The following is a 25,165-nucleotide window of genomic DNA, read 5'->3' on the forward strand; positions in this document are numbered from 1 at the left end:
ACACAGCTAGTGGCATGGCACTGATATATGCTTGCTACTACTAGCCGAATGAAAATGTATCTGTTTCACCTAACACTATTGCTCCGTGATTATAGCCACCCATCTCTAAAGCCACAACCACGTTACCATATTTGTAATAATGTAAATCATTGTGTCGTTGTACACATATTGTGTTTATAACTTAGCTAACTTAGCTAACATAGCTTAGCTTGGTAGCTATTGTGCTAACAAAATATCCCGACATCCGGCTCGCTGGCCGGCATGAACGGCCGACCCAAAATGGTTCTCTCCTCTCTGTACACCCCGTCCCCACGGGTACCCTGCCGGGGGGCCATGGACGCGACAACGGCGACAATGGTGGCAGCCTGTAGGGCATAGATATCTATAATAGAATATAGATGTCTATGCTGTAGGGTGCTCGAGCCCGTAAAGGCTAGTGGTTCACGATAGCTATGAGCTAACAACGGCCGCCGCTGTTGTCGCGTCCACAAGCTCCTCCGCAGGACACCCGCGAGGACGGGGGCACACAAAGAGGAGAGAACCATAGGCTAACGTCAGTGTAGTGGTCCTGACTGTAGGCAGCAGGGACGGCGGAGCTATATACTATATAGGCTAACTGTGATGCACCTAGTGGGCCACCATTGAACTAGTACTATGACCCGGACGGGCAAGGCATTTCCTGAAGTGACGTCACGGCCGTGCTAGCTTTTAGATTCGGCTCATTAATATGCACCTGGCTGTAGTGACGTCGGCGTTTGATAAGCTTTTTTGATTCGCACGTGCATGTTATTCGTGCGTGGACCTTTTTAACTCTTTCAGAGTGGCATTTCCCGTGTCAAATGGAAAAAAATAAATAATGAAATTATATACCAATGATGTAAACTACCCATAATTGATCAGTAGGGTTTAACCTGGAGGTTGGGCTTTAATCATCTTTAGGATAGAGGGGGGTATCATGCACCCCCCGGAAATATACTTCTAACCAGTGTTTCTAGATTTGAAAGTTGTCAGAGTGTCCCATGTATCATTTATATGCAAATTAAGGACATGATTATCAAAAAACCGCAAACAAATCTGTTTAATATATCTCAGCCAATATTGCAGATAACTGAACCAATTTGGACAAGTCAATCAGGGCAAGCTTATTTGACGCATATCTCGCCTAGAAAGGCTTTCGAAATAGTGAAATGCCATTTGATGGTAGAAATTCGTTTGTTTTCACTCATAAGATGGCGGCGGTCATAAGATGGCGGCGGTCTCGTAACAATAACCTGCAAACCATCCACGTGGTACATACATGTACATAGGCGCCGCTATACTATAGGTGGCAGTGAGATCCTGCTGTAACAACCTCTGTGGAAATATTATCACATTTAAAAAAAGATAAAATCTCCTAAGTTTTAACCTTAACCTAAACAAACGTATTGCTGAAAATATACACTCTATGACTGCTGTCATATACTGCAGAGAACTCTTTCATGGCAAATAAGTAATCTGGTCTTTCCAAAGACATGCGGGACACGTGTGCACGAATACACCTTAAATGATTTTCGAATATAATGCAAAGTTTTGTTCATATTGATTCTACCAAGTGTATACTTTTTATTTCTGAATTTCCCATTCTTAATTCTTACATGTGTGCATGAACACATTCATTGCTTTAGCTGCTTTGCACGAACAAACATGTACGCTAGCATATTGTTACGGTAAAATACGTGGAAATGTACATTTTAAGACAAGACGACAGTCGCAGATTTCTATTATATAATGACTATTTGAAAACAATGACTTAATATAAATGTCTTACTGGGTCGGGTCTTGCTGCTGTTCCTGTCTTTCAGGGCGGAAAAAGTTTTTTTTTTTGTGTAATGACGATTTATATAAGAACCTCCCATGCGCAGAACAGCTTGCATAGGTATCTGTGTCTTTTGCCGGTAGCTAAATGACAATGTAATTATAATGTGATTGATTGATTGATTGATTGATTGATTGATTGATTGATTGATTGATTGATTGATTGATTGATTTAAAAGTTTATTAACAGATTGCAGAATGGGTACAGTGCAGTACAGCTCAATACATACAATTGTTAAGGGGATGCAGACCAGAGAAAGACTTCCCCCATTTTCAATTCATCATATGTACACGACTTACAGATAGACAGTACTGCTACATCTATACATTTATGACATACCAGATTTGCAAATACAGTACTGTTTGTGATACAAAAAGTGTCCAGAAAAAGAGTGTATATACATTTGATGTCGAAACTGTATACATTGGAGGAGGTTGGGTAGGTGGGGTGGGGTTGGGTGGGGTGTGGGGGGGGGGCTGTACATTGGAGGTGGGGGGGGGGGGGGGGTTGGGGGGGGGGGGGGGGGGGGGGACAACTGGGTTAGGAAATGTTTCAACTCATTCAGAACGCAGCGGCCCGCCTGATCTCAAACCTACCGAAGTCGGCCCATGTCACCCCACTTCTTAGGGACCTGCACTGGCTCCCCATTGCTGCACGAATCCGCTTCAAGGCCCTCGACCTAGCATACCGTGCGGCAAAGGGAACCGCTCCCGCCTACCTCCGATCAATGGTTTCTAACTACACACCCTCAAGACCCCTACGCTCTGCATCTTCTGGCCGCCTCAGACCTACTCCTATCCAAGCTCCGGGAGGGTCATCAAAGAGAAGTCGCCTATTCTCAGTCCTTGCCCCACAATGGTGGAATGAACTATACCCACCCCAGTTAGGACAGCCGAAACACGTCCAATCTTTCGCCGTCGACTAAAGACGCACTTCTTCAACCATTATCTGAATTAAAAAAAAATAATCTAACCCTAACTAACCGTACTGTCATGCACTTGTCCTAATAAACTAACCAGCACTCAACACTTTGATGAACATTGTTGCTCAGCTTGTGCCCTTCCTGATGGCTTGTCGTACAGAACATGTAAGTCGCTTTGGATAAAAGCGTCAGCTAAATGACTAAATGTAAATGTAAATGTAAATTTGTAGGGGCCATGTTTCGAATTGCAGTATCCCGTATAGGTGTTCTTTGAGGGTGTTTTTGAAAGTGGGTAGTGATTCACATTCCTTTACAGCTTTGGGTAGGGCGTTCCACATTGATGTGGCATAATTGCGAAACGTGTTTAGTTCATTGTTTGAGCCGAATCTGGGTTTAACATGATTTGTTGAGCTTCCTCTAGTGGTTGTGGTATTCACTGACCTTTGGGAAGTATTTTGACATGTACATGGGTACCTTAGTCGTATAGTGTATCTTGTAGACCAGGCCCATTGCAAGTTGCTGTACTCTGTCGTCTACTCTAAGCCATCCTAGGTTGTCAAAGTGGGCAGGGGTGAGGTGGGTTCTGGGGGTAAGGTCAAGTAGTAGTCTGACCAGTTTGTTTTGTGATGTTTGTAATTTAGATTTAAGCGCCTATGAGGTGCTTTGGTACCATGAGGTGCACGCATAGTCGTAGTATATTGAATGAGGGCTCCTGCCAGAGTCTTCAGGGTATTCTTGTTTCTTGAGAGGAGATCCGGTACAAGAATCTAGTTCGTTGGTTGACTTTTTTTATTACATTGGATGCCATTTTGTCACAGGAAAGATTTGCCTCTAGGATGGAACCCAGGTAGGTAATTTCATCTTTCCTTGTGACAATATTGTCACCCATGCACTGCAACTGAGAAGCCGTCGGTCTTGCTGAGTTTGTTATTTGAACCGAAGAGAATGGACTCTGTTTTGCCCATGTGTAATGATAGTTTGTTATCAGCGAGCCATATGCAGATTTTGCCTATATAGTTCCGAGCTGAGGGTTTTTTCAACCTGCAACTTGTTCTTGTCAGAGACCAGCATGGCTGAGTCGTCCGCAAACAGGAACAAGTTGCAGTCACAGGCTGACGACATGTCATTTGCATAAATTAGGAAGAGTAGCGGTCCTAGTATGCTTCCTTGTGGAACACCACAGCTCACTGTGAGGGGGGGGGATAGAGTATACCGTTTACCTCTACCATCTGTTCTCTCCCCTCCAGGTAGGATTGCATCCAGCTCACTGATAAGCTATCAAAATCAATTGCTTTTAGCTTGTCAATCAGAATGGAGTGATTGACAGTATCGAAGGCCTTTTGTAGGTCCAGCATGACCATGCCGCAGTATTTGCCCGCGTCCACCTCTTGTTTGATGTGGTCGTTCAAATAGAGGAGGCATGTGTCAGGGAGCAGCTAGATATATAGCTTAGCACAAGGGCTGGAAGCAGTAGGGAGCAGCTAGCTATATAGCTTAGCACAAGGGCTGGAAGCAGTATAGGGACCAGCTAGCCTGCTTAGCACAAGGGCTGGAAGCAGTAGGGAGCAGCTAGCTATAGCTTAGCACAAGGGCTGGAAGCAGTATAGGGACCAGCTAGCATATAGCTTAGCATAAGGGCTGGAAGCAGTAGGGAGCAGCTAGCTATAGCTTAGCACAAGGGCTGGAAGCAGTATAGGGACCAGCTAGCTATAGCTTAGCACAAGGGCTGGAAGCAGTATAGGGACCAGCTAGCCTATAGCTTAGCACAAGGGCTGGAAGCAGTAGGGAGCAGCTAGCTATAGCTTAGCACAAGGGCTGGAAGCAGTATAGGGACCAGCTAGCCTATAGCTTAGCATAAGGGCTGGAAGCAGTAGGGAGCAGCTAGCTATAGCTTAGCATAAGGGCTGGAAGCAGTAGGGAGCAGCTAGCTATAGCTTAGCACAAGGGCTGGAAGCAGTATAGGGACCAGCTAGCCTATAGCTTAGCACAAGGGCTGGAAGCAGTAGGGAGCAGCTAGCTATAGCTTAGCACAAGGGCTGGAAGCAGTATAGGGACCAGCTAGACTATAGCTTAGCATAAGGGCTGGAAGCAGTAGGGAGCAGCTAGCTATAGCTTAGCACAAGGGCTGGAAGCAGTATAGGGACCAGCTAGCTATAGCTTAGCACAAGGGCTGGAAGCAGTATAGGGACCAGCTAGCTATAGCTTAGCACAAGGGCTGGAAGCAGTAGGGAGCAGCTAGCTATAGCTTAGCACAAGGGCTGGAAGCAGTATAGGGACCAGCTAGCCTATAGCTTAGCATAAGGGCTGGAAGCAGTAGGGAGCAGCTAGCTATAGCTTAGCACAAGGGCTGGAAGCAGTATAGGGACCAGCTAGCCTATAGCTTAGCACAAGGGCTGGAAGCAGTAGGGAGCAGCTAGCTATAGCTTAGCACAAGGGCTGGAAGCAGTATAGGGACCAGCTAGCTATAGCTTAGCACAAGGGCTGGAAGCAGTATAGGGACCAGCTAGCCTGCTTAGCACAAGGGCTGGAAGCAGTAGGGAGCAGCTAGCTATAGCTTAGCACAAGGGCTGGAAGCAGTATAGGGACCAGCTAGCATATAGCTTAGCACAAGGGCTGGAAGCAGTAGGGAGCAGCTAGCTATAGCTTAGCACAAGGGCTGGAAGCAGTATAGGGACCAGCTAGCTATAGCTTAGCACAAGGGCTGGAAGCAGTATAGGGACCAGCTAGCCTATAGCTTAGCACAAGGGCTGGAAGCAGTAGGGAGCAGCTAGCTATAGCTTAGCACAAGGGCTGGAAGCAGTATAGGGACCAGCTAGCCTATAGCTTAGCACAAGGGCTGGAAGCAGTAGGGAGCAGCTAGCTATATAGCTTAGCACAAGGGCTGGAAGCAGTATAGGGACCAGCTAGCTATAGCTTAGCACAAGGGCTGGAAGCAAGCAACTATAGCCTATAGTTTAGCACAAGGACTGGAAGTAGGGAGCAGCTAGCGCTCTGTAAAAAAATTAACTCTGACGCACAGAGATGAAATTGATGAAATTGAATTGGGTGATGGTGTTGGAGGTCTGACCCCCCACCCTGACCGCCTGGGGTCTTTCACTCAGAAAGTCCAGTACCCAGGCGCTCAGGGCGGAGCTCGGACCCAGCTCGATCAGCTTGTCCACCAGTCTGGTGATGGGGACTATGGTGTTGAACGCTGAGCTGTATGAACAACAGTCTCACATAGCCCCCCTTCTGACGGTCAAGGTGAGAGAGGGTGCTGTGCAGTACCTGGGAGACCGCGTCGTCAGTGGACCTGTTTGTCCTGTATGCAAATTGCATAGGGTCCATATCACTGGGGAGGGAGGCACAAATGTGGTCCTTGACCAGCCTCTCGAAACATTTCATGACCACAGAGGTGAGTGCCACCGGTCTGTAGTAATAACTGTGAATTGAACTTGCATTGCTGCACTATAGTCCATCCGTTGCAAGTCAACGCCCCCCCCCCCCCCTCCATCCATTAACTCAACTGGACTGTCACTGTAATATTTATGTACAGTTGTACAGTGTCCCCCACCCACCCCTCCTACCCAACCCCCCCACCCACCCAACCACCTCCAATGTACAGTCAGATTGGTTATTTTTGGTTGAGGTTGAAAAAGCTATGTTGATTCAATATTTAATTACAGATACCATTTCAACATTTGAAAAACTGTCGTTGAATCAATTTAGTAGATTCCCCCTCCCCTCCTCCCCCTCCCCTCCCCTTCGAGAGGGTATAGTCCTAAGCAACTCGCGAGACCTAGAAGATCTCACGGGACTTGAGGTATTCAAACACTTTGGCGCGATGGATGGTGTCTTCACTGACTGCTTGACAAATAGTCTGAGCCAAACTCCTTGGTAAGTCATTGACAATATTATGTATTATGCCATTCACATACCATAATCTTGCTGTCATCGTTTGACTACATGCTACTTTGTGAATTATTACCGTGGTGGCAACTAGTAGGCTAGAACGAAGCTTGTTAGCATTATTAGCTAACATGCTAGATGGTACTTAACTGGTAAGTGAGTTCTTATGGGAATAGTATGATTCCGTTCAGATACCATCACCGGGCTGTTATCGTTTGACTAAATGTTATCTCTGTGCCGTGGCAAATAGTTTGGAGCTTGTTTGAGCAAATAGTGATGCATATTATTATAGCTACTAACGTTAGCTAGCTATCATGCTAGCTAACGTTATTCTGCCATTTTGTTTCGTGATTAAAATGTACGTTTTTAATAGTTACATAAGCATTGTTGTAACTAGTGTTAACAAATACTTTATTATAGTTCAATTGTGTTAAACTTGGGACACAGCCATGGCTCTATTTTATTTCGTTTTGTATGTGAGGCATTTTAGCTTGCAGTTGTTGTGTTGCATTGTGGGTCTTCAGCACAAAGTAATCCCTTGCTGAGGGTAAGATGGTTTTCTGTCTGCTCAGACTCAGAATACTTAATTAACATGATCTGTGCTTCATAAAAAAACGTTAGGTTATGACTATAACCAAGTTCTGTTAGTTAGGGGCGATGCTTGGCATCGCCTTCTGCACTATCTCGCGTACGTGCACGCGTACTGAATAAACCACAAATGTACCTCTAATACCAGTATTAGTCTGACCACACCCCTCATCAGCTTACCTTCATAAGCAGGTGTGTGGTCACCTGCTCTCCTCCTTCCCAAGCTTTCACCACAAGGTGAGGACAAGGGCTGCAGCGGCGTCCGATGCCAAGCATCGCCCCTAACTAACAGAACTTGGTTATAGTCATAACCTAACGTTCTGTATCGTTAGTGGCTTAGCTTGGCATCGCCTTCTGCACAAGGGAGGCCAAGCGGAGCCACTTGGCTGACAAATACACCCCGCTGACAGCCCCCCAAAACCATCAGAACAGGGAGGGCCGAGCCCCCCCGACCCCCCCTAATGGAGGGTAGCCCCCCTATTAGGGACGTCACGGGAGGGCGACGGACCCGACCGTGCGAAAGAGGCACTCAAGCAACTCAACGCACAGGGTGAGCAGACCGTGGCCTGACCCCACGACTACACACACGCACAACCCGCATGCCACCCGGGAACGAACGGAGGAACAACCTCGTTACTGCCCCCAGAATCACGGGGTCAAGGGCAAACCCAACCCCGTGGCAAGGCCGTAGCAGCGGAGCACGAAGGAAGACCCAGACCCACCAAAAGGACTGGACTCCCTGGAATGGGGGCCCGGAGAAGTCCATGATGCCAGCATCAAGACCCCACCAGGTGGGCACGTAGTGCCACGCCCCCCACATCGCCAGCGTATTCGGACAAAGGCCCCTCAGTTACTGCACCTGGTATTCCCAGGCGGAACCAACCAGGCCAGAACCTGCCCAGCTTCCGAGATCGGACGAGACCGGGCGTGTTCAGGTCGGTATGGCCGTAAGCCGAGCGGGCCCCGTCCCCCCAATAGTACACCGCCTGGCACACTGACCCTGCAGAATAGGCAGTCAGCATGGCCGTAAGCACACAAAAAAGGTTAACCAACGGAAGCAGGCAGCGCACCGGGGAAAAACCAGGCAACAGGCTGTTAACCCTAGCCTGGAGACTGCGGACGAGACAGGCGCCAGAGGGGACAGCTGAACACAGCCGCCCCGGCGGAAGGAGCGTAAGCTGGCGGTGTTGCATGACCAAGCCTCCATTTAACAACCCCCACCCAGAGGGGTCGAGGCAGAGAAGGCTGACACGATTGGCAGACGTCATGAACGTGCAGGGGCACCCTCAAACGGTGAACCCGGGAGTTGACACTGCTCCAACACACCAGGGAATCAACCACCTCGGTGTTACCCAATGCGGTGGTTGTTCCTATAACCCCTCAAGAAAAAACTCCAAAACACACCTGCGGGTATACACCGGCTATACCGCAGTACAAGTGTTTCAGTTTCCAAAAAGGGTTAACCCAGGCCTACGGGTCGCAAACATCACTTCGGACCGGGCCTGGCGGTACGGGAAGCACAGGGTCACCAGAGGAGGTCAAAAAACCACCCCCACAGGCCCCTCTTCGCCATGCGTGAGAGAGGAGCGAAAAATAATGGAGAACCAGCCCCTAAGCACACCGTACCTGGTATTCCCCGGCGGTCTCCCAACCAAGTACTAACCAGGACCAACCTGTGTAGCGGCCGAGATCCGACGAGATCGAGCGCGTACAGAATGGCATGGCTGTAAGCCATGACGACAGTGCTGAGTAAAAACATACCCAACCAGGGTCTCCATAGCGCTTAACCCTGTGACACCCAGACCGACCTGGCATTTTTCCCCCTGAAAAAAGCCCAAGTCCCTCAGGGTACCAGAACAGCAGATCTGCATCCCCGGCGGACAACGGGTTCAACTGATCTGGACCAGCGTGACCAGAACCAGTCCCGTGCCCTAACCACGCCGACATGCCTACTCCAGGAGAAGGGCAGATATGCGTGTTGATCTTAACATGAAAAGAAGGCGCCACCCAGACGTCGGGACGAACCGCGCCTGGTGGCCCACCCCAAGGGCGTGAGACCCCACTACATATGTTCAGATCCATCCCGTCATCATCCCCCAGACATGAACGAGAATCCGTCGACAACCCACCCAGGTCATGGGATGTGGTCGCCGGAAGAGGAAAAACCCCCATCTCAGTTGCTTTATAAAAACGCTGTTTCAACCACAAGCAACTAAGGCGTGCCAGTCAATCGCCTGTTTACAGCGAGCTAGCACTATACGTGCGTCGGGACACACCCCCATCAATGAACAGGCTATTTAGACCTGTCATTGAATCCCCAAGGCGCCCAGGGGAACGACAAGAGGGGTGTGACACTCCCTAACTCCAACACTTCTGGAATAGAAAGAAGGAAGCATCAACAGTATGTATCCCAGTCTACACAGCCGGGGTAAAAAATGTTCACATTTTTACATCCCACCACCCTCCCATAGGAAAGAGACGGGGATCCCCAGAGAGACTTCCCACGCGAGCTGTACAGATTGAAAAGAATATATTGCACCTTGAGCCATGTAAAAAACTGGTTTTAGGGCCTCCGGGGAAGAGGCACCGAACCCATACACACTCAATAAACGAATTGAATCGAATATACATACAATAGAAAAGGACCCTTCTAGAGGGTCCACTCACTTTGACAATCTGAGGAGGAAGGCTCTGTACTCTGATGGAGGCTTCCTCACATGGAAGAAGGAGTCCGAACTCACAGAAGGCCTGAGTAGGCGCTTGGTGAGGAGGAGCCCTGACCACCCCCCCTGAAAACAGATCCATCACATGGACCTGAACAGCACACGGAAGTCCTACCAACAGAGACGCGCACGGTGACGTACTCTATGGCGGGGGAATTCCTGCGGTGCACACGCCCAATATACCAGGCCGTGGGACCAGGAACTCCCTCTCCCCCCCCCCCCCCCCCCCCCCCGTAACGTGCCGAACCGCCACGTGACGGGAACCTTGAAGGACAGGGGGTGTACCCCTGACCGACAGAACAATGGGGAGAGGAAAGGTTACCAGTTCACCCCTTTACGACCCCACACCCATGATACGACGTAACGACAAAAAGAGAATATGACACAGTCATAGTCAGCTCTATGAAGCGTTTCACAGCTCCACACAGCGCACGAGCTAACCTGCTATCTGATTTTTACTAAGGAAAAACACAGAATAGAGAGGGCTCTAAGAACCCCGGTCCAACATACACATGTGCTTCTGTGGCCAGTACAACCCAGTTGTAGGTCACATGACACACACAACCCATCATCACCTACAAAAAATGGCAAAAACACTCAACAGAGGAACGCCGTTTTTTTCACAATGAGAGAATACATCATTCTTGATTAGTATCGACCACAGGCCTTGCTAAGCACACATGACAGCAACCAAACCAATTTCCCTTTAGGAAATAAGTTTCTCCAGCAGATTTAGCACAACCTCAGCAATCAAGCTGAGAGTTACATCGTATCCCTACCACACAAAAGACACAATTAATGCACAACATGTCTGATAGGAGGTGATAAAGTCCCCAGGGAACCGGGGGGGGAAAACACAATCCTCCTATTTTACCCTCAATACGGCCAGTTAAAACAGGAAAACCTGTTAATGTGTGAACTCACTGTTCATTGTCATTACAGTCTGAGAAAGAACATTCTTTTACTCACTCGTCACCAAGCATAGCTTCATAGGTTAGTTGCCTTAGTAGTGAGTACACGGTACACATAAACACCATGATGTTTCTCACACAACAACCAGATCAATACATCACGACCTGCACGGAGAAGCTAACTGCCAGTGACAAAAACAGCTCACACACAACCCGCAACGTATCTCAAATGCATTGCAACAACACACGTTTTGGGAAAAAACACCGTTATTCACAATACATTTAGCAAGGTAAAACCAGAAGACGTGTTATGAGGTCTGGCCAACCCCGTACCTGCCCGGAACGCAGATCAGCGAAGTGCAGTCACAAGCCACCGTAGAACACAGCCGTCCCGTGTTGTTCGATCCGGGCAGCGTCGCCGCTCCACCAGTCGCTACAGTCCTCTTTGTTGACGCAATCCCCGTCTAGGCTCAGGCAGGGTCGACGAACATCCCCTGTCAAGGATGACGTCGTGGTCAAGAGTGTAAAACATGTTAAAAATCAAAGCACGTTCAACAGAATAGCATCAAGCTAACGGCTGCTCCAACCGTTCGGGTGCTATTGCTTCCGCTCGCGAGACGCCGATCTACGACGCACGCGATCAGGAGCGAGCTCCCGGCGGCGCGCGAGAAGCCAAGCTACCCCGCGCCAGGCCACCGACCGGCTAACCGTAAGCTATGAACATGTAAACAATGACATAACACTCACCCAGACAGGCCGCCGTTCTGAACCCTCCTCACTTTTTAAGAGAAAAGAGAAAACAAGACGTCAACACCGCTTCACAACGGTGACATTAACACGTCCGGCGGAATCAGCACAGTACCAACTGGCCTGTATAGCTGACTTTGAACATGAATCTGCCGCTATCGCACATTACATGCACATATCCCCTCGTGAAGGAATACTCTCATTTGGATATGAAAGATGGGGTCTTAACACGGTGACAGAGAGAATCCACTCGTCCAGAACACACAGGGATCACCAGTGTCAATGGTCGCGGCCCACTAGTTAAAACTATAATGGTCGCCAGACCAAGGCCTTCTGTCGCCTAGACGGCTAAACAAAGGACCCTAGCCTGGGGCCGGTTTCCATAAACTTTGTCAAGTAGCCCCCATAGCACTAACAGACAAGTGGAGCCCGCCAGCAAACACTACTCACCCAACCTGGAACGCACCGCTCCTCACAACAGCGGCATGTCCGACAGTTCAGCTGTGGCCTGACAGGTTTCACCCCAACAAACACAGCAAGGAACTGCAGTTGAGAAGCATGCAGCGGCGTGCTCCCAATACGAAAACCGGTGGAGGGTTTGTAGAATGATCATCATCTTCTAGACACTCCAGTACGAAGACAATATCGCCGTATTTTCTCGAAAATAGTGAGAGAGAAAATAAAGATATGATGTCAACGTATCCTTGTTTCCCAAGCTGTTCCTAATCCAATTTCTTCCATCATGGTGTCAAGTGTGGGGATCTACCGAGGCACCTCTTCCTTGTGGTGAAAGCGAGAAGGAGGAGAGCAGGTGACCACACACCTGCTTATGAAGGTAAGCTGATGAGGGGTGTGGTCAGACTAATACTGGTATTAGAGGTACATTTGTGGTTTATTCAGTACGCGTGCACGTACGCGAGATAGTGCAGAAGGCGATGCCAAGCTAAGCCACTAACGATACAGAACAGATATTATTTATCTGGTTTTGGTTATTTTGCACAGTAAATACTTATTCAGGCCTACCTGCAATTCAGAATTTAATCCAGCAGGGCGGCAGTGATGTTCATTCTGCCTTTTGTTATATATAAAAAATGGGGCTTTGAAAGACTGACATATTTGAACTTCTAGCTCCTGCTACTCTAAACATATATATATATATAATATACACAGTCTTGATAAATTGCATACAAGGTTTTTTGAATATTTTGATCGTCTTCTTTTTAGAATTCGCTGGCAATCATCGCCGCTATCAAGGTGAGTTAACTAACACATTCTCAAATCATGTTTTGTTTTTACCACCAGACATGCGCTAGGTATATGGAGCTAGGTACACTTGCTACTGTAGGTTATATGGTGCTCATTGATAACTACTTTGATGGTGCTTATTTTTTCCTTATTTTGTTAATTATGTTGCTCTTTCTCTAGGAATGCCAATGTATAACTCCAGCCCCTATTACCACACTGCCATTGATTCAGCTCAGTAAGTATTATCTTTCAATTCAATATTGTCTGTCTCTCTCACCCCACTTCAAACTTCACACCTTTATCTGTGTTTTCATCTCTGTCTTTCTGTCTCTCTCACCTCGACCCCCTCCACTTCACACAACACCTACATTGCCAAAGCCTTTGTCATTTGATGACACAGCAGTGCTATGTCTGTCTCTCCCTCTATCTCCGTCTCCCTCTCTCACTGGCATAACATTTTTATTGTCGTATTCAATATTTCAGAGATTCTTCGCCAGAGGAACTTGAAGCCATTCCTGAATTACCACCAGAGACCAGCAGTTGCACGCAGGCAGAGACTGCCTGTAGCGTGAGTTGAATTTTATACACAAGTTCACTGGTGTTTATTCTTATATAAAACGTCTCTAAAGACGTATGTTTACCTTTGCATTGATTGGCGGATTTTTGACTGAAGACATTGGATCTTTCCTGCTCTCCCATCCAAGTCCCAGGTTGTAATGACGTAATCATGACACTTAGTTGATTTTGAGTAGACAATTACTCGTTGCATCTGGGCTCATAGTCATAGCCATATAGGAATGACCGCTACACCGTCGCGCCAATAGCGGCCGAGGGAGGGAGAGTTAAGCGATTTCTTTGTCATTCAGACAGATTCTCCTATCTGCACCTATCTGACACGTATAGCCACTGATGGTGGAGAAGTGCTGTCCAATTAGCCATTTTGGGGAAATTCAGGCATAAAATAATATTCTGTTGTGTGTCACTGTCAAACAATCCAATATTTCAGAGATTCTTCGCCAGTTGCGGGAAGTATGTCACCACCTGAAGACGCAGACCACCACCTGAAGCCCATGTAGAATTGTGAGTTGAATTTTATACATGATAGATCAGTGGTTCTCAAACTTTTTACACCAAGTACCACCTGAGAATGTAGCTGGCTCTCCAAGTACCACCATATGACCGGTGTTAAAATACAGTCTATTCAGCTATGCACAGTTCACGCAGGAGGCAAATGTATTCCTAATACCATTATTTATTGTTAACTTTTGTCAGACACAGCCACAATGTACAAAGGGATAGCACTAGAACTAGCAAACACGTCCACACAACTCATACAATGCAAGGGCATTGAGAACATAATAACTAACATTCTCACATAGCAAGTGAGAAAATTAAGAACAACTGTATTTCAGCAAATGTACTTAATCTCTATCTCTCTCTCTCTCTCTCTCTCTCTCTCTCTCTCTCTCTCTCTCTCTCTCTCTCACACAGCAAGCAATTGTCCATCATTCTCTCTCTCTCTCTCTCTCTCTCTCACACACACGCACACACACACACACACACACACACACACACAATTATTTTGTTACAAAAACTTAATTTCCTGCATTCTGGTGCAGGACTTTTTGAAATTTGACCCTTTAAATGCCAGTTTGTGTGATGGCATCACAAATTATTGTTAAAATAAACACACAAAGTAAAATATGTTCAATAGGATAGGAGCCCCGCATTTAGTGATCTAGGAGGCAAGTATTTTGTAATAAGATCAGATAGATAGAGCAATCACAAAATAAAGAAATGAGGCTCATCGTGCTCGCAAGCCACTGTCTAAAGTCTAATTGTGTTCTCAGAGGGATGACACTGGTGATCTACACCTCTACCAGAGGCCAGCAGCCAGAGGGGGACCCTGCTGACCACAAGGCCATCTGAATCATCCTATGCTGAATTGACATGGATGGCATCTCCCTTAAGCTGATGTGAGTATAACTTCCATGTACAAACACAAACACACCCACTCTATCTATATCTCTCTTCTAGGACATGTCATCATCATGAAACCTTTATTTAATTCTTGGGAGAACAGTAGGGTTGTAAAAAAAAGTGTAAACATCTTCAAATCATTATTAACACATCCACGCTGTAAAGGGTTATTGCCCGCCATGCTTTGACCGCCAGATCTCGCAAGTAGGGTCGAGCTGCAGACTCGGAGCCTCGGTCCAGATTGGAACTTCCGCTCGGAGCCTCGGTCCAGATTGGAACTTCCGCCCTGCCACAGGACTATTACTCCTGTGACAGGGCAATGCGCTGATTGGCGGAAAGTACGGAAGTATCTCGAAGTACGTCTGACGTATCTCGAATTACGTCTGACGTTTCTCTACGTTAGCGAACATTAAACGTTGTATTCATAAAATAATATAAATTCAGCAGCATGGGGAGGGCCGGGGGGAGGGGAGGTACAGGTAGTAGAAGACATAGAGGTACAGGTCACATAATTATAGTACAGTGGAGAAGTAAAAATAGAATAAAAAGGCAGTGGAAACAATATACAATATTATTAACTCTAATAATAACACGCCTCGCGGGCTCATTATAATACGAGAGCCGTGGGTCTGCATTGTATAGAGCGGATCCCCCGGCCGTATTCAAGCGCTGGAGCGCTTTGCGATGGATCAAACTGTATTAATATAGTAGTAATAATAGTAGTTGGCTAGTTGCGCGCTTCTGGCCACCTCCCGCAGTGCGCGCATACACACATACTGTCTGTAGCCTATACAGTACGTGCAAAATTAGTTGTCAAGAGCCAATCGCACAGGTTGCCTCATCTCATCTGGCTCTGCAAATAGATCTAGAGTCTGAATATCATATATAGCCTGCTGATGATCTCTCTCTCTCTCTCTCTCTCTCTCTCTCTCGTCTCAAATCCATTCTGAGAACGGAATGCAGTGCCCGCGACGAGGGTCTTGATTGATTGATTGATTGATTGATTGATTGATTGATTGAAAATTGTATTAACAGATCATGCTGGACCTACAAAACAGTACAGTACTGTTTCTCATTCCTGTACTGTTGTTTATACTCTGCTCCTGTGTTGTAACCCAACCCCCTCCAATGTACAGTAAATGACCAAGTATGGTTTTGTCAATATTCCAATGTACAGTTTTGCTTGTACAGTTGCACAGTGTCCCCCACCCACCCACCCCTCCTACCCGACCCCCCCCCCCCCCCCAAGGCGAAAGTCTTTCTCTGGTCTGCATCCCCTTAACAATTGTGTGTATTGAGCTGTACTGTACTGTACCCATTCTGCAATCTGTTAATAAAATGTTCAATCAAGAATGGAGTGATTGACAGTGTCAAAGGCCTTTTGTAGGTCCAGCATGATCTGTTAATACAATTTTCAATCAATCAATCAATCAATCAATCAATCAAGACCCGCGTCGCAGGCACTGCATTCCGTTCTCAGAATGGATTTGAGAGAGATCATCAGCAGGCTATATATGATATTCAGACTCTAGATCTATTTGCAGAGCCAGATGAGATGAGGCAACCTGTGCGATTGGCTCTTGACAACTAATTTTGCACGTACTGTATAGGCTACAGACAGTATGTGTGTATGCGCGCACTGCGGGAGGTGGCCAGAAGCGCGCAACTAGCCAACTACTATTATTACTACTATATTAATACAGTTTTATCCATGGCAAAGCGCTCCAGCGCTTGAATACGGCCGGGGGATCCGCTCTATACAATGCAGACCCACGGCTCTCGTATTATAATGAGCCTGCGAGGCGTGTTATTATTAGAGTTAATAATATTGTATATTGTTTCCACTGCCTTTTTATTCTATTTTTACTTCTCCACTGTACTATAATTATGTGACCTGTACCTCTATGTCTTCTACTACCTGTACCTCCCCTCCCCCCGGCCCTCCCCATGCTGCTGAATTTATATTATTTTATGAATACAACGTTTAATGTTCGCTAACGTAGAGAAACGTCAGACGTAATTCGAGATACGTCAGACGTACTTCGAGATACTTCCGTACTTTCCGCCAATCAGCGCATTGCCCTGTCACAGGAGTAATAGTCCTGTGGCAGGGCGGAAGTTCCAATCTGGACCGAGGCTCCGAGTCTGCAGCTGGACCCTATTGGATCTCGCTGTACAGCGTTATTGAGATCAATATTGAATTTTTTCGCCATGGCATTCAAAATTCATATATACACCCATGGCCGCCTAGTTATAGTTGAAAGTGGGGGTGCAAGATTCTTTTTTATTCTTTTTTTTTATTTTATTTTTTTTACATTTAATGAACACCTGTATGTGCAATTTCCTGCAATATAGAGCCTTCAATCTTGACCAAAATAAAGCTGCTCTTTTCACTATAAAACTCAGTTTATATTGCAGTATGATAGCTATAATAATAATAACTTCACTGCGAGGGCTCTTTTAGCTAACGCTAGCTAGGCACGTATGATAGCCAATTACTATTATAATAATAATAATAATAATAACTTTCCCATCCTCCCAAAGCCCCTCCGGCCCCGTTCACATCCGCAGCGGCAGTACCAACAACAACAACAATTAATTGACGCTATCAATAGCCCCAGTGAGCGCGGCGGCTGGCTGAATGAATGAATGAAAACTTTATTTAACAGATTGCAGAATGGGTACAATACAGTACGGCTCAATACACACAATTGTTAAGGTGATGCAGACCAGAGAAAGACGTTTGTCTTGTTTACATCAGGGTCCATAGCCCCTTTCGTGACTGTGCTGCACCGAGTGAATCCACAGTCACTTGCTCCTCAATGGGAAACCAACCTAGATTTACCCTGAAGGACTGGTTCTGGCCGAACCGTTCGTTATACAAGTATCACAGAGACATTACAAATGTGCTCACAGTTGCACGAGGGTTTCGGACAGAGATACGGGATGGTGCGCAGGCGCTGTGATCACCCAACGGCGGAAATAATGCCGCTTTGAGCAGTTTATAAAAAAATATTAAAAATATTTATTAGCAACGCCGAGCTTTCAAACCATCCCGTATCTCTGTCCGAACATATACAGAAATAAATACAGTAAAAACATACATGACATCATGACATTTATGGCATAGGGACATACATGACATACAGGTATATACTGTAGTACTGTTACATTTGTGACATATACGATATGCAAATAATATACAGTACTGTTACCCAGAGATCCTAACAGAAAATATTATATATATATGATGGGGATGAGACTGTACATTAGGAGGAGGGGGGGGGGGGGTGGACATTTACGGTGGCCAGTTTCGAATTGCAGTCTCCCGTAGGTGCTCTTTAAGAGCGGTTTTGAATGTGGGCAGGGGTAAAGTGGGTTTTAGGAGTGAGGTTAAGCAGTAGTCTGACCAGTTTGTTTTGTGATGTTTGTAATCTTGTTTTTAGTGCCTTTGAGGTGCTTTGGTACCATGAGGTGCAGGCATAGTCGTAGTACCCTTGAATGAGTACTGAGAGTACCCATGATTTTTGCCATTTTGTTATCGTGAAATTGGTATTAAATTTAATTCTGATTGGCATTAAAAAGTCTTAAAGCCTTAAATCTGACTGGGCTAAACCCTGGTTATTTTCAGCCCAATTTATTCATTTCACTGCAAACCATCTGATCAATATATCACCCATACTACATAAAGCATTTACTGACGATCACGTAATTATAAACGCCGCCCCCCCCCCCTTTCCTCCGTGCATGATGACGCATAACGTATACGATCATATACAGTTGAATTTTTTAATATAGCGTGTCTAGGGAATAAACGGCAATCGATGCATTTAGGTCTATAACTCACGTTCTAGGAATTACTACAGGAAATGATAAAACATACTTATATTCTAGAAGGTATTTTTGTATTTTTGTATGAATGAAAAAGTATAACGTTCCTACATCCTGAACAATAGATAATCGATGTTGAATGCAGGCATTAAAGTGTTCCGTCTCAAGACGGATTTCCGTCAATTTGATTGGGGAGATCCGTCAATTTGATTCGCAGTCTAACGGAATTGACTACCTGGTATAATATGATTTGTAGATGCATACAGATTGAAACAAAATTGAGCCAATCAGAGGCGCCAAATATCATGAAAAGGGAATTTTTTCTACCGAGGCGGCGCCAAGCAGTCATCACTCAGGGACTCGAGTGGTTGCAGCTGGAGGCTATTGGGCGAGTGACATTTGCGAGGTCTGTCCGCCACATGGCAGGGTAACAAAATAGTTGTGTCCCCTGCTGTGGTTGTGAGTATAGTATACGTTTATTAGCTTAACTCCGTAGCAACATCACACAGGTGTATCTGTAGACAGTCTCCTCCCCACCGTATATATCTTTTTTCCTACCACCCACCCCCTCCTAATGTACAGTCCCGGACTTTCCAGTGAATCATAGTGTCCTTTTTTTTCATTTTCCCAGATGCACCATGCACCAAGGATCCAGCTGATTACTGCCAATCTGGAGGATTGTTCCTTATCTGCTCTTCACTTGTGCCACTGATTCATTGACCTTTTGTGGTGTGGTATGTTTTGATTTTTACTTAGTAATACACTGTATAGTTGGGATTCTGAATTAAACAGTATAATGTTCACATATATTATGGAGCCCCCAGGGGTCGGGAGAATATTGTGGAAAACAATATAAAACTGAAATGGTAAAGCTAAAAAACTGTAGACCTGACCACAACCCCCTCGGTTCAACAGCACAATATGTTGCTTTCTCCGCTTTTAAAAGTTGAAATCATCTGATGACATTGAAGGGATAGTTCAGAATTGTGGACATAAAGTTTAATTTACTACTTGGCCATTATGTTATGTTCAATGGACTGCACTTATATAGCAATAGCGCTTTTATCCAAAGCGCGTATGGCCTCTCATTCACCTATTCACACACATTCACACACCAATGGTGGCAGCTGCCATGCATATTGATCCATAAATAGTGTTTAGATTGTACTTCTATAGGTTTTTAACTTTACATACTGTATTTAAACATTATATTTGAACAAACACTGCAAGCTAAAGTTTTAAATCATTTGAATCTGTTTTATACAGCACACTTGCTTCCAAAATAAAGCAGTTTTACAATCCTGATCGTTTGTTAACACTTGAAGCTTTTTGTTTCTAACAATCTGTACAATAAAAGTGTTTCTCTGCTGAACTTTGAGTTCTGTCACTTTATTGAAGGAGTTTGATTGTAATAATTGAGGAAAAACCTGTGAAATAACAGTGTTTCACTGCTGAACTTTAAGTTCTGTCACTTAATTGAAGGAGTTTGATTGTAATAATTATGGGAAAACCTGTAAAATAACAGTGTTTCACTGCTGAACTTTAAGTTCTGTCACTTTATTGAAGGAGTTTGATCGTAATAATTGAGGAAAAACCTGTGAAATAACAGTGTTTCACTGCTGAACTTTGAGTTCTGTCACTTAATTGAAGGAGTTTGATTGTAATAATTATGGGAAAACATGTAAAATAACAGTGTTTCACTGCTGAACTTTGAGTTCTGTCACTTAATTGAAGGAGTTTGATTGTAATAATTATGGGAAAACATGTAGAATAACAGTGTTTCACTGCTGAACTTTGAGTTCTGTCACTTAATTGAAGGAGTTTGATTGTAATAATTATGGGAAAACATGTAAAATAACAGTGTTTCACTGCTGAACTTTGAGTTCTGTCACTTAATTGAAGGAGTTTGATTGTAATAATTCTGGGAAAACATGTAAAATAACAGTGTTTCACTGCTGAACTTTGAGTTCTGTCACTTAATTGAAGGAGTTTGATTGTAATAATTATGGGAAAACATGTAAAATAACAGTGTTTCACTGCTGAACTTTGAGTTCTGTCACTTAATTGAAGGAGTTTGATTGTAATAATTATGGGAAAACATGTAGAATAACAGTGTTTCACTGCTGAACTTTGAGTTCTGTCACTTAATTGAAGGAGTTTGATTGTAATAATTATGGGAAAACATGTAAAATAACAGTGTTTCACTGCTGAACTTTGAGTTCTGTCACTTAATTGAAGGAGTTTGATTGTAATAATTCTGGGAAAACATGTAAAATAACAGTGTTTCACTGCTGAACTTTGAGTTCTGTCACTTAATTGAAGGAGTTTGATTGTAATAATTATGGGAAAACATGTAAAATAACAGTGTTCACTGCTGAACTTTGAGTTCTGTCACTTAATTGAAGGAGTTTGATTGTAATAATTATGGGAAAACATGTAGAATAACAGTGTTTCACTGCTGAACTTTGAGTTCTGTCACTTAATTGAAGGAGTTTGATTGTAATAATTATGGGAAAACATGTAAAATAACAGTGTTTCACTGCTGAACTTTGAGTTCTGTCACTTAATTGAAGGAGTTTGATTGTAATAATTCTGGGAAAACATGTAAAATAACAGTGTTTCACTGCTGAACTTTGAGTTCTGTCACTTAATTGAAGGAGTTTGATTGTAATAATTCTGGGAAAACATGTAAAATAACAGTGTTTCACTGCTGAACTTTAAGTTCTGTCACTTTATTGAAGGAATTTGATTGTAATAATTCTGGGAAAACATGTAAAATAACAGTGTTTCACTGCTGAACTTTAAGTTCTGTCACTTTATTGAAGGAGTTTGATCATAATAATTTAGGAAAAACCTGTGAAATAACAGTGTTTCACTGCTGAACTTTAAGTTCTGTCACTTTATTGAAGGAGTTTGATCGTAATAATTTAGGAAAGACCTGTGAAATAACAGTGTTTCACTGCTGAACTTTGAGTTATGTCACTTAATTGAAGGAGTTTCATCGTAAATGTAGGGAAAACTTGTGAAATAACAGTGTTTCACTGCTGAACTTTAAGTTCTGTCACTTTATTGAAGGTGTTTGATCATAATAATGTAGGAAAAAACCTGTAAAATAACAGTGTTTCACTGCTGAACCTAACCTGTCAATTAACAGTGATTCTCTGTTCTCGGGTTCTCAAATAATAAACAGAATTATCTGTAAATTTATTGCTTTTCCACTTTATTTTAATTAGGGTATTTCAATGTAAATTTTACACTAATTCAATGTCCCCAAACTGCCAGACTTTTACCGTTTTTCTACCGATTTTTTTTTTACAGTGTAGACTAGAGCAGACTGCTACCATTCTGAGAGCTTAACGTTAGCACTAGAGCTGCGGGCGAGCTGCTACCATTCTGAGAGCTTAACGTTAGCACTAGATGCTAACTAGATGCTAACAGGTATACATTTCATTGTATACCTGTATGCCGTGACAATTAAAACTCTTGACTTGACTTGACTTGACTAGATGCTGCAGGCGAGCTGCTACCATTCTGAGAGCTTAACGTTAGCAGTGGCACTAGAGCTGCGGGCCGCTCTGTGTTGATACGAGCAGAAGCCAATAGTATCCCGCTGCAGGGCTGGGCAGATATGACTCGTTGCCACGTTTTTTTTCAAAATAAGAATATCATACGAACCGAATGCTGCTAACTGCCGGAGCCATCGATATTATGACTCTAGCTGCGCTTGGGCCGGAAATGAGACCCGCACAGATTTTCAAAATAAGAGTATAGTTATGAACTACACGTCCACACGCCACACGGCGGGCAGGGCTCTCAGTGGCAAGCGCCAAAGGTAAAAACTGAGCGCCCCTGGCGGGCGGCAGGCTTTAATTTCGCCCCCTGACAGTACGGTTAGATTATTATAATTTTTTCAGATAATGGTTGAAGAAGTGAGTCTTTAGTCGACGGCGAAAGATTGGACGTGTTTCGGCTGTCCTAACTGGGGTGGGTAGTTCATTCCACCATTGTGGGGCAAGGACTAGAGCTGCCGCGGTATTGATGTTTTCCTTACCGCACATATTTGCAAAATATTTCCTACCGCCGCGGTTGTTACCGCACGCACACAAAAAATTTAAAAAAAAAGTTTGAATGTATACACACACTAGATAGACCGAGGTTTAGACATTTAGATATATATATATAGATATATAATAGTATAGTAATAGATAGAGAGAGAGAGAGAGAGAGAGAGAGAGAGAGAGAGAGAGAGAGAGAGAGAGAGAGAGAGAGAGAGAGAGAGAGAGAGAGAGAGAGAGAGAGAGAGAGAGAGAGAGAGAGAAAGAAAGAAAGAGATAGAGATATATACAGAGAGAGACATTTATAATAATTATATTATTAATTATTTTTTTACACACACACACACACACACACTAATAACATGATCATAACCAAACCAATTTCAAATGTATCATCAAGTACAAAATAGATTTGATCGTAATATTTATGAGAATGCATGTTTTTTCACACTACAGGAGGAGTATGTCACAGTATGATGTCATAATCGAACATTTTAGAACATTTGTGTTCTATATATGCAACAATTCTCTGAGCATTTCCTGGCAAACCTAGGTATGTAATTTCATCTTTCCTTGTGACAATATTGTCACCCACTGTACAAGACTGTACAAGAAATTAGGGCTGGGCGATATGACCAAAAACGTTATCGCGATAAAATTATAAAATTATTTTCATATAATTCGATATCGATAATTATCGTCGATATAATGTCTGTCAAGTTTAATTAACTTCTAATATGCTGCTGCGAATGTCTCAAGTCGAGTTGATGTCGTCATCAGTCCGCGCACGTTAACAGTTAGCCGACAAGCGGAGTATCTCATGACAATAAATATGACACTAAAATACTCTCTTCCGCCACAATATATTGAAACGACGTCCACTGTATACCCCACACTACTATAAACGTGGCCTCAGAATTCAAAACACACACATACTCTGCACGTAAATATATAAAACAGTGCCGTGCAAGCTAGGTATCCTAGCCAGCCTGTTGCTTCTAAGCGTGTATTCCACGACAATGTGCTAAATATGACACTAAAATACTCTCTTCCGCCACAATATATTGAAACTACGTCCACTGTATACCCCACACTACTTAAACGTGGCCTCAGAATTCAAAACACACACATACTCGGCACGTAAATATATAAAACAATGCCGTGCAAGCTAATTAGCCTAGCAAGCCTTGTTGGTTGAGTGAGTCCTAGTACCTCTGGGTCTCCTTCCGGATCTCGTTCGCTCTCGGCCATCTCCTTCACTGATTGGTTGTTAGCTGTTGTGCGTATGCACGTCACGTCATCACGTAACGTTGGTTGTTGTTAGTGAGTGTGGTGAGCCGAGGCTGAACGGAGCCAAGCTTGGAAATCGATATATCGAAACTTTGCGACCACGTTTCATGTTTATTTCGAGGAAATAATTTATCGCGATAGTTATCGTTATCGTTTTATCGCCCAGCCCTACAAGAAATTCCTTCTGTAATGTACTGATTTCTTTTGATTTCTCTGTTTGAGAGAGAGAGAGAGTGTGTGTGTGTGCAGGGGAGTAGCTGGGGGGGGGGGGGGGGGGTTAGGATGATTCCAAGGGCCCAGCAAATGCCCCAAATTTTTTTATAGATTGGGGGCCCCACATTTTTTAATAGATTGGGGGCCCACAAATTGATTCTTTCATGGGGCCCAGAATCTCCAGCTACGCCCCTGTGAGCGCACCTTTCTACTCTAGAGAGCTGTCATCACCGTGATGCGCGCTTGAATGAACTGCGAGATAACTCATAACTCGTACACACACGCACTCTGTCACTGCCATATAGTAGTTTATGTTGTTTTAGCGCGACGTGGGTATATACACGGGCGAGGATGAAAAGCATAAGACTACTTTTAATACATAAATTAACGTTCCGTCGGGTCCCGTGTATTCTCGAGAATGATAATAATAATAATAATGCAGGACCTCTTCAGATTATATTATCAACGACAGACAGTGAGAAATACAACCCCCCCCTCTCACGCTGAAGAATATGCATATTAGATCACTCAGTGATTAACACCTATGCGCTGTTTGTGTGTGCGCGCGTCCATGTATGTGCGTTTCGTGACGCAATGTAGTTCTTATCGCAAATGGAGATTATTACAATCATACCATCTAGCAAGAATTAAACGTATTTACAAGTCGTATTAGGTTTAGCAAGTTGGGGGACGTATACCTTACATGTCAAAGCACTAGAAATGGCCATTTTTCTATTTTTATCGATTTCTGAAAAGATGTCCTTTTTGAACATTTAAGAGGGATTCTAATTCTTTTGTTGTCCGCCGACGGGTTCAAAGCTCCAGCGTGACCCCTAAGGGTTAAAAAACATAACTGTATATTTGTATATTATTGTATATAGCACTCATTAACTTTAATTCTTAAGCTTAGCATTGTA

General features: G+C 44.3%; 1 long non-coding RNA gene across 1 annotated transcript; it reads left to right on the forward strand.

Annotated features, from left to right (window-relative positions):
- The first annotated feature begins 6,547 nt into the window (after positions 1–6,547).
- On the forward strand, positions 6,548–19,505 carry LOC311238476. The gene is made up of 7 exons (XR_014620367.1): positions 6,548–6,653; positions 12,859–12,888; positions 13,060–13,114; positions 13,363–13,447; positions 13,886–13,959; positions 14,730–14,855; positions 19,322–19,505. It is a non-coding gene; the product is annotated as an uncharacterized lncRNA (long non-coding RNA).
- Positions 19,506–25,165: the final 5,660 nt, after the last annotated feature.

This window comes from Notolepis coatsorum (genome assembly GCF_963971535.1).
Source record: "Notolepis coatsorum genome assembly, chromosome: 12".
Taxonomy (NCBI): domain Eukaryota; kingdom Metazoa; phylum Chordata; class Actinopteri; order Aulopiformes; family Paralepididae; genus Notolepis; species Notolepis coatsorum.